We start from the raw sequence: 17,929 nt of genomic DNA, 5'->3' as shown, positions 1-17,929 counted from the left end.
ATCTTTTTTTAAAAGATATTGGATAAAAATATTGGATACTTGATGATATAGACAACCATACAAGCATCCCACATTTTAAATGTGTAAGTATGAAATAAAATTAGAGAAAAAGAAAATAAATGTTGTACTGAGAATAATTTGAAATCACATATCACATTAAAAAATTCTCAACCACAAACCCACCATTCATAAATCACACTTATCAAAAAGACCCTAGTGAACCCTTACTCATGCAATTAGAAAACAATCACCTGTTCCTCGCAAGCACTAAACATTACCCCTTACAAATACTTTAACACCATTAATGTGATAAAGATGTGGGCAAGTAATAATTATAACATCAAAACACTAGGAACCACATATTTCAAATGTGTGCAAACTTAAATACATGAAACAATTACTTTTTTAAAAAAATTGTGGGTCCCATTCCCATTAAGAGAAATTATATTTTGACAAGAAAATTTTGAAATTTGTTTCACAAACTTCTACGTAGCGTTTGTTTTCAATTTTTTTAATTTTCAAAATTTTTTCGTGTGGCAGAGGAGAGAAACATTTTCAGTCCCTTTTTATTTCGCGTTTCTGTTCTCCCTCATTCTCCATCCATCGAAGTATAGAGCCAAGAATGGCATTAAAGCTCAAACCACTACCTCTTCCTTCCTATCATCATTCCTCACCCCATAAGAACCCTAATTTCTCACTTTTCAATCATCGTCTTCCTAGTTTTCTCTCTGCACATTCGCTTCCTCTCAATCTCTTTCTCATCCACACTTTCAAAATTCATGTTTCATGGCAATGCCTTCGTAATCGCTCGTGCATTTCAAAGTGATGAAATCGCTAACGAAGGAGAAGAAGAAAAGGAAAAACCAATATCGATGCAGGGTGAGAAAAAGGAGCTGCTACTATTCTGTCAAGCCCATCTAACAATTATCTCTTTCACAACCTTTGTCCTCACCATGGTTTTGTCTTTCGTTCCACAGGGTCGTGCCTTCACCCATTAATTTCCTTGGTTGTCTCTCACAAGGTAACAATGTCACGCTTGAAGGATTGGTGTTCGCGACTTCGATCTCTTTCTCAAGGTTGGCCCTCTTTTCTCTCTTTGACAACCTCTACGACAAAATTTGTTGTTTGTGACTGTTGCGCTTTCATCCCTAATTTTGTGTGGTTGCGTCGTTGAGGATTGATTTTCCATTATGGTTGGGGTTTGTTTTGGGTGTCATATGGAACCCATTGAAGGAGGTTAGTTTTTTTATTTTTATCTTGAAATTTTGTGGTAACTATTCAATGTTTCACTTTGGAATAGAAATTACAATGCTTTGCACTGATGTTTTGTTCCCTTCGCTGGTGCAAAGGCTTTTGCTCTGTATGTCAGTGTTGTTGTTTTGCACTTATCATTGGAATTGGAAAATTTGGTAAAAGGTACTGTTAGTGTGTGAGTGGATTAAAGTTTTCACTAAGGTTTAGGGCATTTATAGGGTTTATGTTTTTCAAGGTATCGAGTGACAATAACATTAACTTGCTTTAGTTGTTTTGAATTTGATTCAGTTGGAATTAGGGTGTTTCTTTGAGGGTAGTAGATATAGGGTCCAACATGCATGTTCCTTTTTAAGGCATTTAATGTGGAGTGCTATGATGTGGAAAAGTACTAGCTCAAGTGGTTGAGAGTACGTGATTGTGTGAGAGGACTTGGGTTTGAATCCTATGTATGCCAATTGTGTGTTATTTTAATTTATGCATTATGTTATTGATATATTTGAATGTGCGTAGTGATAATGTAATCCTAAAATTTTAAGAATTATCACGAAACATGATTGGTTGAATTGGTTGAGCACTTGCCTTGTGATTGAATGGTGGTGGGTTCAAACACTGCTAAGAACAAAACTAAACTTTATTTTTTCCAAATTTTATTTTTGGCTTGGAGGCAAAAAGGTAGAAAACCTTAGCTGTCAAGGGAGACAACTTAAGGGGCTAGAGACAAACCAATAATGGTCCTTAATTATCCATAACCAAAAACTTAATGGTATTTTCTTTTTTAGAGTTAATCTCACTTAATTATGGTAGTAATTGTAAGAGAGAAGAGAATTGGAAGGGAAGGGAGTGTTGCATTGTGCGTGAAATTCAAGCAGTGGTTTTCCAGAAGTGTTTTAGTGGTGGTTATTGAGAGAAATTAGGGTGGAAGATAATGTTGGAGTGCAAGAAAAGGCTAAGAGAGCTTTTGGGTTAGAGACACACCAAAAATTCAAATTTGGAGCAAGGATTCCAGGTAAGGGGAGCTACTTTTGCATGTTTTAAATCCTATACGATGTACTATTTCATTGAATGAACCCTATTGCATGAACTCCTTCCCTCACTGTGCTATTTTCGTGATTTCCGGGTTTCTGCCCAGAAACTGCCTGGCGGTAAGGCCCGAGCCGCAAGGCGGCTCATCAATATGTGCATTATTTTTTTGTCTGTCCGGCGTGACTCTATTCGCGTTTCTTTTGGTTATTTTGATGTTGTTTGTGCGGAAAGTCAATGTGATTTCTAGAATCGACGTGTGGATACTCTATTGGGTGCCTTGTTGATATGAAACTGATTAAAATTGTGGGTATGGTAGAGTTTTAGACATACTCGTGCATGATAACCCATGATCATATGTGCAATGACAGAAGGGAACGAAAATTGGATTGATTCAAGAAAGTAAAGATCAAGAAAACTTTATGAATTGAATTAAGAACAGAAAATTTAGTCCATTATATATGTATTGTGGCATCTTGATGTGTTTAGCAATAGGGATGGATACTAGAAAGAGGCTGAATTTCTCGCAGGTGTGGAGAAGCCTTGGTTTAGGCTGTGTACTGATACATCGCCTGGCTGGGCCTTGCTTGCCGCCAGGCGATGGCATGGCGCAAGTACGGGTCTATGTGTTTATGTAGTGGATAATAAGGGAGAAACCTAGGTGAGTGAGTGGTATTGGAAATTTATTGGTGAAACGGGAAGGGACAATATACCTATAGTAATTGAAAGTATGATTATATTATGGTGTGGTTGTAGGAATGTTAATACAAGAAAGGGAGAATGGTAATTCTAATTAAACTTTTCAGGTTTGGAAAGCATAGGTTTGCTGGGTGGTGTACAACTGGGAAACGAGATAGAATGCTTTAGTGGGGGGTTAAGGAATTAGTGATGAATTGTGTAACATGATTTGGAAGCTAAACTGAGTGGAATGTGTATTACTGTCGTAATGTGATTTAGGCAGGTTACGTGTTATGAGTACTGTACTGTGTGGCAATAGTTTGAGTTAGGTTGAGTCATTGGATAAGGATGGAAAAACTTGGTAAATCTTAGGACTGTTTACGAGATTGGGAATGGGAAGTGCAAGTAATGGAATCACTTATGGAGTACCATGGAACCAAGAATAAGACCTTGATGGATGAGAGTGTAGTGATACCTTAGAAGAGTTAATGGATTGTGAGATAATCTGGTTTGAGGTGCGAAAACAGTAGCTGGTAAGCTACTGATATAGTGCTTGGCGGTTGGAGCGTGTGCGTCAGGCGATAGGAGCACCAGTAAGGGGTTTTTGTCACGCTTGGCGCCTAGCAGCAGAGTGTGGTCCACCAGGCGATAGACTTCAAAACAAGGGGTTTGCAATAACTTGGCACTTGATGGTGTGGCGTATACCGCCAGGCAGTCTGGACAGATTTCGCCTAGCGACACTTAAGCTGTGTTAGGCAATATTGTTGCTGTCAATGGTTTGTGTGTGTTGTTGTGATGCAATGATGCTATACTTGGATCAGGAGATGTTGTGCCATGAGTAGGTAGGTTCATGGATGGTGGTGAACATATGATGATATGAGTGGGGAGGTTCATATCCAATTATTCTTGTGTGGGGATACGAGCGAGGTAGGTTCGTATGTTCCGTGCTCACACTTGAGAGATGCTGCGTGCGAGGAGGTACGTAGCTGGTGGATCACATATGTTGGACTACGGGCGGGTAGGTCCATAGAGCAGGACTACGAGTGGGGAGGTACGTAGGGTAGGACTAGGAGCGTGGAGGTTCGTAGAGGCAGGACCACGAGCGGGCAGGTTCGTGTGGGCATCATAAATCTTGAATCTGAGACTAACTATATGTGTGATGTGAAGGCTAAAAAGCCTTGGGGATAAGGTCTTGGCCAAGAACTAAGTAGAATGCATAAGATGGGTGACTCTTTTATACCTTCACATAATTTATATGTTGTTTCTAAATTTTTTCAGCTCACCCTTTCTGTTTGTGTTTGGCGATGATCGTGTGATTCGTTACACGGGAGTGAGGGCTAGTTGGGATTAGAGTTAGGGATTTTTTATGTTTTTAATTATGATTTTGGATTTTTGGAGATTGTAATGATTTTTACTATTACTATTTCTAGATTTTGGCGCAATGTTTAACCATTTTAAATTTTCCCGCGTTTGGGAATAATAATATCGAGACGTATTAATTTCCTTTTCTTTATTTATTTATTAAATTAAGTAATATTCCTTAGAGATGTTAGAGATGGCACCTAACCATTATCTTTTCCTAATATTAGTCAATATTATGTTACATATATGAGAGGTTTTAATGTGTGCGGAAGTTTTGAATAAGATTGTTCATGTCTAACGGTTTTGAATATTATCTTAGAAGCATATCTATTGAAAAAAGAAAAGACTGAACATAGGATAATAAATGTTATTTGGTAAGCATGTCAAGAGGTAGATGTCAATGTAATTGATGTGGGAAACTTCAAAAAATCTTACCATAATAAGTTGCTTATTAAGTCAAATTAACCTTAAGTATTACTGTTTTGTTCATTAGTTTTCAATTATTGTGGCAGAAGTTTCAAGGCTGAATAGGATAAAGAAAAACAACAGATTGAACACGTGATGGATAATGTAGAAGATGTTGTCACAAATGTCGTAGGGAGAATGATATCTATAACATCAAGTAACATTTGTTCATTCATTGCCACTGTATCGATCTCTTTCATGTACGACTCTTGATTAAATTTTGGTATCTTTTGATTTGTTTGTAGGAACTTTGGATTATGCTTCCGAAATTGTTAAAATATGGTAAAGCAAGTGAGGTTTATGTTGAATCTAGGGATAAAGTGAAAGCAATGGATTGAGGAAATATGGTTTTTAGGGGTGTCAAAACGGGCCAGCCCGACCCGTTTTGGCCCGGCCCGTTTTTGGGCCGTTTTAAATGGGTCGTGTAAGATCCGGGAAAATTAAATAGTTATTTAATTAATTATTTAATTAGGACGGATAATGAGAATATTTAAAGCAATAAATGCGAGGAGCTGTGACGTGGAAAAGTACTAGCTCAAGTGGTTGAGAGTACTTTATTGTGTGTGAGGACTTGGGTTCGAGTCCTATGTGTGTCACTTGGATGCTATTTAAATTATGTGTTTTTGTATGCTTATATATTGAACTCGTTTGGATGATGATAAACCCTTAAAATTGGGGAAGTCATCATGAAATATGTGTTGGTTGAGTGGTTATGTATTTAAATTGATAATTGGTTGGTTGTGGGTTCAATCCTTGCTAAGAACAAAACTAATTTTCTTTTTGGCAATTTTGGGTTACATGGTAGTGAAAGGACGTAGAAAAACCTAGCTGCAGATGAAGGCAGCCCAATGGGTAGGAAATCATTCAATATTGGTTCATGAGTGGTCATTGGCTAGGACACTTAAGGCATTTTCGTTTTTAGCACTTAGCACCTTTAATTTGGGTAATAAGTGAGAGTGATAGTGAGAGGGAAGGTTAAAAGAAGGGGAAAACAGCATTTAGGGTCGTGATACTCATAAACAAAAGGTTTTCTGAGAATTTGGGGGCTGCAACGTAAGGGAGCGAGGCTGAAAACGTGAAAGAGGGAGTGGAAAGCAAAGCTAGAGAGGTTTGGTGAAGGGAGAAGCACAACAACTCGAATTTAGCAAGGAATCCAGGTAAGGGGAGTTGTTTTCGGTGTTTTAGATATATTTGCGTTGTACTGTGCTTTGAAGATTGAAACTGTATGCTTTCCACCTAATTTTCCGCACTGTTTGATTGGTTTTTTGGGTTTTTCCCAGAAACCGCCTGGCGGTTTAATCCCTACCGCCAGGCGGCTCATCAGAGATGAGCACTGTTCTTATTTTGGTTTGAAGCGCCTGGCGGCGATGAGTCCCTGCCAGGCGGCACCACGCGGTTCGAGTTCAGTTTGATGGTTTTAATGCTGTTTTGGGTGAATGTAATCGATTGCTGAGGTTCGGTGATTGTATACAAATATATACATGGTATAGTTGTTGTACTGAATTGATATGTTGGAATGCTTGTGATTGTATTGGAGTTTTGTGTATGGGTAGTTTGGGTGGAAAACCTAGGAATGAATATAAACCTTGGGTTGTTTGACTAATTAAAATGTAATTGGAAACATGGAATACGAGTAAAATGAGATTGATTAGAAGGTGTTAAAATTGTTGTGAATGAATATGTGGTGGTGATCGTGGGAGAAGAGTAGAGAGTCGAGATCGCGGAGTATGCAGAAAATGCGTGAGGAGGTCTGTGTCTGGTATGCCGCCTGGCGGCTCCATGCTGACCGCCAGGCGATGGCGTGTAGCAGTCCAGTTTGAATGCTGTGCCATGGACAGTGTGAGAGGGGAAATGGGTATTTGGTGATGGAGTAGTTAATATGGTAAAAGCTAGAGAGTTATGATTGAGGGGTTGGGAGAACGGTGTGGCTTGAGTGGAGGAGATTAGGTGGAAAAGTGATAGATTTACCTATATACATATAGTGAGTCGAAGGGAAGAGCGAAATTATAAGTTATTGCTGTCCAACAGGAGGTGAAAGCTTAGTCATGTCAGTGTGTTAAGAAATTGGATGCTATCAAGTTCATAGGAAGGATGGAACCATTATGATATGATATTATCTTTGTTACTTGAGTGAAGGTGATTAGATGGATTAATCATTTTAAAAGTATAGGTACTTGATTATGTGTACTAGTGGATGGATTAACTACAAAGAGCCGTTGATATGAGGATCCCCATTTAGTTATGAAAATGAATTATTCAGTAAATTAGACTAACTGAGGTATCACAAAGTAGTGAGGTACTGTTCTGGTATGGTGCCTGGCGGTATACTGATACCCGCCAGGCGATAGACGTAATAGGAGAGCACTCAGCACTGAGGTGCGCCTGGCGGCACGTTGAGCTCCGCCAGGCGGTTACGAGGAAACAGGGAGCACTGGAACATCGCTGGCGCCTGGCGGTGGGTGAATACCGCCAGGCGGTCTGGAGCAATTTCGCCTGGCGGCGTGTGGGCTGGGCCAGGCGGAAACGCTGTTGTTTGTGTATTTTGGTGTGCTGTCTTTAACTGAAACTGATGCTTGCTTGGATCGGGAGATGCTGTGCCATGAGCGGGTAGGTTCATGGATGGTGTGACATGTGATGATATGAGCGGGGAGGTTCATATCAAGTTACTCTCACGTGGGGATACGAGCGGGGAGGTTCGTATGTTCCGTGCTCACGTTGAGAGATGCCACGTGCGGGGAGGTACGGGGGCTGGAGGATCACATGTGTTGGACTACGGGCGGGTAGGTCCGTAGAGCAGGACTACGAGCGGGGAGGTTCGTAGAGGCAGGACCACGAGCGGGCAGGTTCGTGTGAGCATCAGATTCCCGAGTCCAAGGCTAACCAATTGTATGAATCGAAGACTGTTAAGTCTTGGGGTTAGGGTCTTGGCCAAGAGTCATAGATAATGATTAAGATGGGTGAATGATATATTCTGTGATTACATGTTTGTTATTTTATTTTTCTCAGCTCACCCTTTCTGTTTGTGTGTGGCGATGATCGTGTAATTCGTTACACGGGAGCAGATGTTGATACAGGTGGTGCTGAGGATGCTCAGATGGCGGAGTGAGGGCTAGCATGGGAGTAGTGCTAGGGTTTATGATAAATTGTAATTTATGTTTTAAATACAATTTTGGTAACTTGTAATCAGTTTTGAATTCAGTTATAAATTTTGGAGCGCTATCTTGTTAAATTAAAAGTTTTCCCGCGTTGGGTTTTTTATCGAGATGGCTATTTAATGAAATTATTATTTTAATATTTATTTTTAAGTAATATTCCCTAGGGATGTTACATTTGGTATCAGAGCAAACGTTTTGATGCTTTTGGGGCAAACTGGGGAGTGAGCTTACGTTTGTTGTGTGAAATTGATTGATGTATGCCGAATATTAAGTATGGTAGAGTATAATTTGATCTTTAGCTGTTTGATTTTTAACAGCTGAAATATGTGGCGTGCACAGGCAATGGCGAACAGAAGACGTAGAAATACCGCTGGCGCTGATGAGATTGCTAATGCAATCCATAGGATGGTGGATGCTATGCAGCCTGTGGCAGCACCACCGCGGGCTATGATTCCACCTGTCAGGCCGGTGACGATGGAGGACTTCATGCGTCACAAGCCGGCTAAATTCACTGGGAAAGCTACCCCAGATGAGGCGGATGCATGGCTACGAGAATGCGAGAAGATATTCAGAGTGATAGAGTGCTCGGAGGCTCAGAAACTTAACTTCGCCACCTTTCTACTGGTGACCGAGGCTGAGTATTGGTGGATAAGTATGCAACAACAGATGATAAACCGAGCTGAAGAAGTGACTTGGACTAGCTTCAGGGTGAGGTTCTTGGAGAAGTATTTCCCGGATAGCGCTAAACATGAGCGCGAGGCAGAGTTTCTCACCCTGCAGCAGGGAAACTTGTCCGTGCAAGACTATGTGGAGAGGTTTGAGTACCTCTCAAGATTCTACTCCCAGACGGTGACAGAGGAATGGCGCTGTAGAAAGTTTGAGGGCGGCCTCAAGCATGAACTGAGGCGTTTCATCGTGCCACTGAGGGTGCGAGAGTTCCCTATCTTGGTGGAGCAGGCCAAGAGTGTGGAGCAGCTGGAGAAAGGACCCAGCCTGGTCAACCGTACACAGAGAAATAGTGCGGAGGGCAGATTCCAGAAGAAGCCCTACAGTAGACCCGCCGCGTCTTCATGGAAACCCAGGTGTTATAACTGTGGGGGTGAACATCTGCAGAGAAATTGTACTAGACCCGCCCGCAGCGGAGGCAGTGGCATGAGCACTCGTAAGTGCTATGCCTGTGATCAGCCAGGACACTTTGCCGATAGGTGTCCTAATAGGAAGACTGCACCAACATCACGACCTCAGCCATCCTCTTCAGACAGGCCGAGAGCCGCAGGCCGGGTTTTCGCCATGACTAGCACAGAGGCCACCCGGTCAGGTAATCTGATTCTGGACCATTGCTTGCTTTATGGTAACAGTGTGCTAGTGTTATTTGACTCAGGAGCTTCGCACTCCTTCATATCTCATGACTGTGTGAAGAAATTGGGGTTGTCCACTCGTGACCTCGGATGCGAGTTGATAGTCTCGACACCCGCATCTGGACAGGTTTCAACAAACATAGCCTGTGTTGGATGCTTGATGGAAGTGGAGGGCAGACGCTTCAAGGTGAATCTAGTCTGTTTGCCCTTGGAGGGATTGGAAGTCATACTGGGAATGGACTGGCTGTCTATCAACCACGTGGTGCTGGATTGTGGACGGCGCAGAATTGTGTTCCCAGAAACAGAGGGGATAGAGTTGGTGACATCTGGGGAGGCAGTGAAAGAAATGAAGAATGGGTTGACTTGTTTTGTGATAGTGGCCCAAGAGAAGAAGATGAGTACAGAAGAGCAGATCAGTAAGATACCGGTGGTGGATGAATATGCCGACGTATTTCTAGACGAGATACCCGAGTTACCACCCAGCCGAGATATAGATTTCTCAATTGATCTAATCCCTGGAGCGGGTCCAGTGTCGGCAGCGCCGTATAGAATGGCACCGGCTGAATTAGCAGAGTTGAAGAATCAGATAGAAGACCTGCTAGAGAAGAAATTTATCCGACCCAGCGCTTCACCGTGGGGAGCCCCGGTGCTATTAGTGAAGAAGAAAGACGGTAGTTCTCGGCTGTGCGTCGATTATCGCCAGTTGAACAAGTTGACGATAAAGAACAAGTACCCACTGCCTAGAATCGACGATTTGCTTGATCAGCTCAGAGGGGCAGGAGTATTCTCCAAGATTGATTTGAGGTCTGGCTATCATCAGATCTTAGTCAAGCCAGAGGACGTCCAGAAGACAGCCTTTAGATCGAGATACGGACATTACGAGTATGTCGTGATGCCCTTTGGAGTGACAAACGCCCCAGCTGTCTTCATGGATTATATGAACCGCATCTTTAGACCGTATCTGGACAAATTCGTGGTGGTGTTTATAGATGACATACTCATCTACTCACGGACTAAAGAGGAGCATGCTGATCATCTGAGAACTGTGCTGGAGGTATTGAGGGAGCATCAGTTGTACGGTAAATTGTCCAAGTGTGAATTTTGGTTGGACGAGGTGCAGTTTCTGGGGCACGTAATTTCTTCACGGGGTATATCAGTGGATCCGAGTAAGATTGAGACGGTGTTGAAATGGGAGAGACCTCAAACTGTAACAGAAGTCAGAAGCTTCTTGGGATTGGCTGGGTATTACAGGAGGTTCGTGGAAGGGTTTTCCAAGATGGTGAGTCCATTAACTCAACTCACTAGGAAGGATCAACCCTTCTCGTGGACTGATAAATGTGACGAGTGCTTTGAAGAGATGAAAAGGAGGTTGACTACCGCTCCGATTCTGATTATTCCAGATACCAGCAAGATGTTTGAGCTATACTGCGATGCATCCTATCAGGGTCTGGGTTATGTACTAATGCAGGAGAAGAGGCCGGTGGCTTATGCCTCTAGACAGTTGAAGGTGCACGAGAAAAATTACCCTACCCACGATCTAGAGTTGGCTGCTGTAGTGTTCGCACTTAAGACGTGGAGACACTATTTATATGGCTCCCAATTTCAGGTATTCAGTGATCATAAAAGCCTGAAATACCTATTCGATCAGAAGGAGCTAAATATGAGACTGCGGCGCTGGATGGAGTATCTCAAGGATTACGATTTCGAGTTGCTTTACCACCCTGGTAAAGCTAATGTGGTTGCGGATGCCTTGAGTCGGAAACGGATGCACATCTCAGCTATGATGGTGAAGGAGTTGGAATTAATTGAGAAGCTACGGGATATGAATCTGGGTATGCAGTTGAGTGAGGATTGCATCAAATGTGGAATGCTCACACTGACTAGTGATGTACTGGGAGTTATCAGGGATCGACAGAAGGATGATGCTGAGCTACAGCAATTTGTGAGTTGGATAGGGACTGAGAAAGGGAAAGACTACCGGATTGGGACAGATGGTATTCTGAGGTTCAGAGATCGAATCTGTGTGCCTGGAGATTGGAGGTTGAGGAAACAGATTCTAGAGGAGGGCCATAAAAGCCGTCTTAGCATACATCCAGGTATGACTAAGATGTATCACGACCTGAAACAGTCCTTCTGGTGGAACGGGATGAAGACCGACATCGCTGACTTCGTGGCGTCATGTTTGGTATGCCAGAAGGCCAAAATTGAGCACCAGCGACCAGGGGGTACACTTGAGTCATTGGACATTCCTCAGTGGAAATGGGATAGTATTGCCATGGACTTCGTCACTCACTTGCCGAAGTCTGTGAAGGGGCACGACTCGATCTGGGTAATAGTGGACAGGCTGACAAAGTGTGCCCATTTCCTTGCTATCAATCAGAAGTGGTCAATGGACAGATTAGCGGAGTTGTATGTGAGAGAAGTGGTCAGATTGCATGGTGTGCCGGCCAGCATAGTGTCAGATAGAGACCCGAGATTCACATCTCGTTTCTGGCAGTCATTACAGGCAGCGTTGGGGACTCAGTTGAGGATGAGTTTTGCCTACCATCCTCAAACTGATGGTCAGTCGGAGCGTACCATTCAGTCTTTGGAGGATCTATTGAGGGCTTGTGTATTGGACCACATGGGTAGTTGGAGTGAGATGCTTCCCTTAGTGGAGTTCACATACAACAACAGCTATCACACCAGCATTGGTATGGCTCCGTATGAGGCGTTGTATGGGCGGCGGTGTAGGACGCCACTGTGTTGGAACCAGGATGGGGAATCAGTGGTGTTGGGTCCTGAGTTTTTACAGCAAACCTCTGAGAAGGTTAGGGCGATCCAGGAGAGGATGAAGGCTACACAGAGCAGACAAAAGTCTTATGCAGACAAGAGGAGACGACCTCTAGAGTTTGAGGCTGGAGATCATGTGTTCCTCAGGGTGACACCAACGGCTGGTATTGGGAGGGCCATCAAATCGAGGAAGTTAACTCCGAGGTTTGTTGGGCCTTATCAGATTCTGAGGAGAATTGGAGTTGCAGCTTATGAGATAGCCCTACCACCACACCTGACGAATCTGCATAATGTGTTTCACGTCTCTCAGTTGAGGAAATATGTTGCAGATCCGTCACACATACTAGAGTCGGATGATATTCAGATTCGGGAGGATTTGACGGTGAGCACTGGGCCAGTGCGAATTCTGGACTCACAGGTGAAACAGCTGCGGGGGAAGGAGATTAAAACTGTGAAGGTGTTGTGGGATGAGACTACCCAGGAGATGACCTGGGAGATGGAGGATCGCATGAAGCAATCCTATCCGTACTTATTCCCTGGTAAGTTTTATTTTCGAGGACGAAAATCTTAAAAAGGGGGGTGTAATGTAAGATCTGGGAAAATTAAATAGTTATTTAATTAATTATTTAATTAGGACGGATAATGAGACTATTTAAAGCAATAAATGCGAGGAGCTGTGACGTGGAAAAGTACTAGCTCAAGTGGTTGAGAGTACTTTATTGTGTGTGAGGACTTCGGTTCGAGTCCTATGTGTGTCACTTGGATGCTATTTAAATTATGTGTTTTTGTATGCTTATATATTGAACTCGTTTGGATGATGATAAACCCTTAAAATTGGGGAAGTCATCATGAAATATGTGTTGGTTGAGTGGTTATGTATTTAAATTGATAATTGGTTGGTTGTGGGTTCAATCCTTGCTAAGAACAAAACTAATTTTCTTTTTGGCAATTTTGGGTTGCATGGTAGTGAAAGGACGTAGAAAAACCTAGCTGCAGATGAAGGCATCCCAATGGGTAGGAAATCATTCAATATTGGTTCATGAGTGGTCATTGGCTAGGACACTTAAGGCATTTTCGTTTTTAGCACTTAGCACCTTTAATTTGGGTAATAAGTGAGAGTGATAGTGAGAGGGAAGGTTAAAAGAAGGGGAAAACAGCATTTAGGGTCGTGATACTCATAAACAAAAGGTTTTCTGAGAATTTGGGGGCTGCAACGTAAGGGAGTGAGGCTGAAAACGTGAAAGAGGGAGTGGAAAGCAAAGCTAGAGAGGTTTGGTGAAGGGAGAAGCACAACAACTCGAATTTAGCAAGGAATCCAGGTAAGGGGAGTTGTTTTCGGTGTTTTAGATATATTTGCGTTGTACTGTGCTTTGAAGATTGAAACTGTATGCTTTCCACCTAATTTTCCGCACTGTTTGATTGGTTTTTTGGGTTTTTCCCAGAAACCGCCTGGCGGTTTAATCCCTACCGCCAGGCGGCTCATCAGAGATGAGCACTGTTCTTATTTTGGTTTGAAGCGCCTGGCGGCGATGAGTCCCTGCCAGGCGGCACCACGCGGTTCGAGTTCAGTTTGATGGTTTTAATGCTGTTTTGGGTGAATGTAATCGATTGCTGAGGTTCGGTGATTGTATACAAATATATACATGGTATAGTTGTTGTACTGAATTGATATGTTGGAATGCTTGTGATTGTATTGGAGTTTTGTGTATGGGTAGTTTGGGTGGAAAACCTAGGAATGAATATAAACCTTGGGTTGTTTGACTAATTAAAATGTAATTGGAAACATGGAATACGAGTAAAATGAGATTGATTAGAAGGTGTTAAAATTGTTGTGAATGAATATGTGGTGGTGATCGTGGGAGAAGAGTAGAGAGTCGAGATCGCGGAGTATGCAGAAAATGCGTGAGGAGGTCTGTGTCTGGTATGCCGCCTGGCGGCTCCATGCTGACCGCCAGGCGATGGCGTGTAGCAGTCCAGTTTGAATGCTGTGCCATGGACAGTGTGAGAGGGGAAATGGGTATTTGGTGATGGAGTAGTTAATATGGTAAAAGCTAGAGAGTTATGATTGAGGGGTTGGGAGAACGGTGTGGCTTGAGTGGAGGAGATTAGGTGGAAAAGTGATAGATTTACCTATATACATATAGTGAGTCGAAGGGAAGAGCGAAATTATAAGTTATTGCTGTCCAACAGGAGGTGAAAGCTTAGTCATGTCAGTGTGTTAAGAAATTGGATGCTATCAAGTTCATAGGAAGGATGGAACCATTATGATATGATATTATCTTTGTTACTTGAGTGAAGGTGATTAGATGGATTAATCATTTTAAAAGTATAGGTACTTGATTATGTGTACTAGTGGATGGATTAACTACAAAGAGCCGTTGATATGAGGATCCCCATTTAGTTATGAAAATGAATTATTCAGTAAATTAGACTAACTGAGGTATCACAAAGTAGTGAGGTACTGTTCTGGTATGGTGCCTGGCGGTATACTGATACCCGCCAGGCGATAGACGTAATAGGAGAGCACTCAGCACTGAGGTGCGCCTGGCGGCACGTTGAGCTCCGCCAGGCGGTTACGAGGAAACAGGGAGCACTGGAACATCGCTGGCGCCTGGCGGTGGGTGAATACCGCCAGGCGGTCTGGAGCAATTTCGCCTGGCGGCGTGTGGGCTGGGCCAGGCGGAAACGCTGTTGTTTGTGTATTTTGGTGTGCTGTCTTTAACTGAAACTGATGCTTGCTTGGATCGGGAGATGTTGTGCCATGAGCGGGTAGGTTCATGGATGGTGTGACATGTGATGATATGAGCGGGGAGGTTCATATCAAGTTACTCTCACGTGGGGATACGAGCGGGGAGGTTCGTATGTTCCGTGCTCACGTTGAGAGATGCCACGTGCGGGGAGGTACGGGGGCTGGAGGATCACATGTGTTGGACTACGGGCGGGTAGGTCCGTAGAGCAGGACTACGAGCGGGGAGGTTCGTAGAGGCAGGACCACGAGCGGGCAGGTTCGTGTGAGCATCAGATTCCCGAGTCCAAGGCTAACCAATTGTATGAATCGAAGACTGTTAAGTCTTGGGGTTAGGGTCTTGGCCAAGAGTCATAGATAATGATTAAGATGGGTGAATGATATATTCTGTGATTACATGTTTGTTATTTTATTTTTCTCAGCTCACCCTTTCTGTTTGTGTGTGGCGATGATCGTGTAATTCGTTACACAGGAGCAGATGTTGATACAGGTGGTGCTGAGGATGCTCAGATGGCGGAGTGAGGGCTAGCATGGGAGTAGTGCTAGGGTTTATGATAAATTGTAATTTATGTTTTAAATACAATTTTGGTAACTTGTAATCAGTTTTGAATTCAGTTATAAATTTTGGAGCGCTATCTTGTTAAATTAAAAGTTTTCCCGCGTTGGGTTTTTTATCGAGATGGCTATTTAATGAAATTATTATTTTAATATTTATTTTTAAGTAATATTCCCTAGGGATGTTACAGGTCGGGCCGGGCTGGCCCGACAAGGCGAAACGGGTTGTTTTTTTGGGCCCGGCCCGTGGGCTGGCGGGCCGGCAGGCTGGCCCGCCATCCTTTTCCGCATTTGTGTTTTAAAATATAACAATTAGAAAATTGAGTTCAAAATCCATGAAAATATGAGTAAAGCTAATCATCTTGGACCAGGTCCGGTCAACTAAGTGGCCATAATTATGCAGTTTGACAAATATTTACATTAACATTTATTAGCAAAACTTGCAGTCATCTTACATGTTGACAAACTACATAGCCATTTCAACTTGTGGGGCGCAGAGATGAGAATCGAGAAGGAAGAAGAGTCGTAGAGTTATGGTTTTTGGTAGTAGGGGGCGCGCGTAGTAGTGAGGGAGGAGGGATAATAAAAAAAAATAAGGCACGTGTTTATGTGTTTTAGTAAGTGGTACGGGCCGCGGGCTGGCCTGTTTTGGCCCGCAGGCTGGCCTGACGGGCCAGCGGGCTTGACGGGCCGGGCTGTCATGGGCTGGCGGGCTGAAATTCTTGGCCTGGCCCATACTTTTTCAGTCGGGCTGGCGGGCCGGCCCATCGGGCTAGGCCCATTTTGCCATCCCTAATGGTTTTGGGTGGATTTGATGAGGTAAATGATTCTAAAGATAACATAGGCGTGGGAAATGAATATGGAGGCCACAAAATAGCCGAAACTTTTGACCAACCTAAACATGCAATAGAGGAATCATACAAGTTAACAAAGAATACAATGACTCAAGAGGCAAAGGCTAAGTACAAGGCTGCAAAGGAGAAGGCTTTAGATGCCGAAGGATATGTCGGAGCTAAGATGAGGAACACCCCAAACCAATGAACCTATGGGCATTGCATATATTCAAAATTTGAGAACTTCTGAGAATAACAAGGATAAACAGACTAAATGTTAGGAAAGATTAGGTACCCCAACGAGGTGCATGACAAAATCTTTCATGATATTGATTTTACTTTTTCAATTTATGGGCGTTTCTTATGAAATCAACATGAATATTGTGCTTAATGCAAAGCCTTTTATTTCTTATGTTTTTAACCCTTATTGTCAAATGTTTGAATTTTTCATTGAATTTTTATTCTTCATGGTTCTATTATAAGTGTTATTATCTTCAATGGTAGCTTGTTGTTAATTACGATTTTTAATGGTAGCTTGTTGTTATTTTTGTCGTGAATTTTTCCGTTTTTTAATTATTCAGTTTAGTTTGTAGAAATTTCAGTTTGATAAATGAAAATCTATATAATCCCACATACTTGGAATATGTAGATTGATATATTATATACATTTCCTTAGACCCTTATGTTATTGTATAAAACATAGTTTTGGAGATGAAAAGCTTAGTGAGGTGGTAAAAATGTTACTTCTATGTTGTCTATATTTTATAGGATTATTTGTAATTCTTAAGTACGACATGCCAAGAATCACTGTGTTATAAAATCTTCTGATTTATCTATATAGAAAAACTAGTTTATTTTTTAGTTGCATGATGTCTTTCTAGTCTGGTAGACATAAATTATGGTCTGTTATCGGGACCGAGAAATTTAAATTGTGTTAATGGATTAACCACTCATTTATTGTAATTATGAAAAAAGTAATATTGCATTTGTCACATAATTACTCTGTTTGGTACCTAAAATTGAAAAAATAGTAAATATATATTTTTAAATTTATTTTTCCCAATTCCAAGAGTCCATGCCTGTACATATTGTAAATACCATTCAATTATGAGCTTGAAAAATTCTTCATAACTAATATGGGTAGTTAACCACTTATTTATTATAATTATGAAAAAAGTACCATTGTTTTTGCCACATAATTACTCTATGCTTGTACCTAATACTTTGAAAAAAATTGTAAACAAATATTTTTTAAAATTCATTTTTCTCAATTGCAAGAGAGCAAGCCTACCCATTTTGTAAATATCATTCAACTATGAACTTGTAAAAATTCTTCATAATGTATACAAGGTAGTTAACCATTCACTTATTATAATTATGAAAAAGTAACATTGCATTTGCCACATAATTACTTTATGTTTAGTACCTAATAATTTGGAGAAAATAGTAAATATATATTTTTAATTAATTATTTCCCAATTGCAAGAGTCCAAGTCTACACATTTTTGTAAATACCATTCAGTTTTGAGCTTGTAAAATTCCTATACAAGACAATTAACCACTCATTTATTATAATTATGAAAAATGTAACACTGCATTTTCCAGATAATTACTTTATAATTGGTAGCTAATAAGTTGAAAAAAATAGTAAAAATGTATTTTATAAATTCATTTTTCCCAAATGCAAAAGTCCAAACCTATACATATTGTAAATATTATTCAATTGTGAGC

This window comes from Vigna unguiculata, chromosome 10 (assembly GCF_004118075.2).
Source record: "Vigna unguiculata cultivar IT97K-499-35 chromosome 10, ASM411807v1, whole genome shotgun sequence".
Classification (NCBI taxonomy): Eukaryota; Viridiplantae; Streptophyta; class Magnoliopsida; order Fabales; family Fabaceae; genus Vigna; species Vigna unguiculata.
The sequence above is the reverse complement of the archived record's forward strand: the minus strand, read 5'-3'. Positions refer to the sequence as shown.